Source organism: Lygodium microphyllum, chromosome 7 (genome assembly GCF_053477565.2).
Source record: "Lygodium microphyllum isolate KBCC chromosome 7, Lygodium_microphyllum_v1.1.10, whole genome shotgun sequence".
Classification (NCBI taxonomy): Eukaryota; Viridiplantae; Streptophyta; class Polypodiopsida; order Schizaeales; family Lygodiaceae; genus Lygodium; species Lygodium microphyllum.
The window spans coordinates 134,167,297-134,169,465 of record NC_141141.1 but is presented as its reverse complement, the minus strand read 5'-3'; positions in this window follow the sequence as shown (position 1 = coordinate 134,169,465).

Sequence of the window (2,169 nt, the reverse complement as noted above, 5' to 3'; positions counted from 1 at the left end):
GGCCAAAAATATAACGACCAATGGAAATGATTGTGCTTGTAATAGTTTTAAGAGCATTGTTTTGCTTTGTTTGCTCAAAGAGTTAAAGGATAAATGGATATCTAATGCTTCAGGTTGAAGGCTTGAAGGGAGAGGCAGCTTGAGTTACCCTCGACTGCCTGCCTGACCCTAACCAAGGAGGTTGTTAACCGTGCCGGGAAGGTGGACCGAACCCGCCACGAGAGGTCTCTCCATTGAGCGCTACTTGGAGCAGGAGGATGCTTGGGTGCCAGAGGGGGCTCTGGCCGTAAATCCCTTGCCTTTTCGGCCCTGCAGAAGAGGCCAACATGACTCGGGATTGGATCTCGAGGCCCGCATACTAGTCTATGGGGGAATCTTGGATTAGTAATCCCTGTGGATTTCTGGATAGCCTTCGGGCGGATTATGGATAAGCCTATGGGATGGACTTATGCATTTCAAAGGTAAATATGATAACTTGTTGAAAAGGAACTTGTTTGACATTGCTTTTCTATGACAAGTGCTATGATTACGTGAAGGAACCAGTGCCTAACGGGCTAATTAAGGAAGCTGATTGATACATATCCAACTAAATGTGTTAGGTAATTAAATAACTAAAACAACCTGAGGAAAGTGCGGAGGATGTGGCCATAGGTCCATCCTATGGATGGGTGGTCCCGGTTGGCCGGGAACATTTCTCAATCATGATGGACAGCGAGGAGATCGTTTCAAAGGATACGAACAGAAAAAGGGCGTAACCTAGAGTCTAAGTTATAAATGATCCCGATTTACACTGTTTTAGGGGAACGGAATGGGACTATGCCTTATGGCAGAGAGGTTGAGTTTCGCATCCCTCTCGTTTTCCATTCTCCTTGAACCAAGTGCAACGTGAATCCGCTTCGGACTTGGCATTTTTGCGTAAAGTAGTTCACTCGAGTTCGACGCTAGTTGCCATTTAGGAAATGACCAATAGGAAAAACCTTGATTCAGGTCAGTCCTAAGTGGGAACGGCCAGAATATTTCCGCTACGTGGCAGACACAGAAAGTCCTAGATCGCAAACCCCATAACATTCCATGGGAGTGCCGGGCGGAGCTTTTTAGACATCCTTTTTGATGGACTACTAAGACGTGTCCTAAAGACAACGGGTGGACACGTTACATGATGTCATTGAATGCCTTTTCAGTGCTTAGAAGCACTTATCTCAAGATTGAGATGTTTAGGTATTAACTTGTCAAGCTTGGTGAGACATTTGACTTATTATCGGTATTAAAGTCACGCTTCTTGGTGAACTTATGATGTCTCCCGAGTATTGGAGCTACTCACAGACCAAGAACACACTTTGGAGTATATTGTTCAGTGATTAGAATCATTGTTAATGATTAGAGATTGAAAAAAATTGAAAATGGAAAAGCTTGAAGCTTTTTGGCTATGGCTGTCAGAAACCCACAGTCAGGTTTTTGCTCATAGCAGCCAACAGAGGAGTAATTTCTCCAAACCCTCTTAAAGGGAGATGGCCCACTTGGGGGCTATGAAAGCCCTATGGTGGCCAAGAAGAATGCACCACCAGTAGACCACGCCACACACAGAGATGCCACACTGCCCAGACTACGCCTTTTCATGTGTTTTCAGTAATGTTGTCCTTCTGCGTCCACGATGTTGGGGTCTCTTGTGCTATGTTGTTGTGCCTTGAGTTGGGGAGGAGTTCCTTAGAAGAAACCTTGAGCCAAAATGCCCTCCTTTGTTCTCCCCAAGTCCTCCATCAGAGGTGGGTCACGCTGTGGCTATGGTGGTCAAGAGGTAAGAGGCAGAAGTTGAAAGCTCATGTGCACTTACTGATGTAAGGAAGCTGAGAGAAGCTAAAGGATAAGAGATGGCTACAATAGCATGTGGAAAATTAGAGTTGGAAGCTCAAGAGTGTGCACAAAAGGAAGAGAGAGAGAACTCAAGTACAAGAAGAAGATCTTGCTTAGTAAGTTGTTCAAGGTACAACTAGGACACTCTCCTCAACAGTGAGGGTGTACTTTAGGGAGTTTATATAGCCTCTAAAGGAGTTAGGGTTAGGGTTTTCCCTTGCTCCCCTATCCTCTAGTTCATTTACACCTAGCTACCCTTATCATCTCAAGTATAAGGAGAGTTCACATGCTTACTTCTCAACAATACAGGGGACCAAG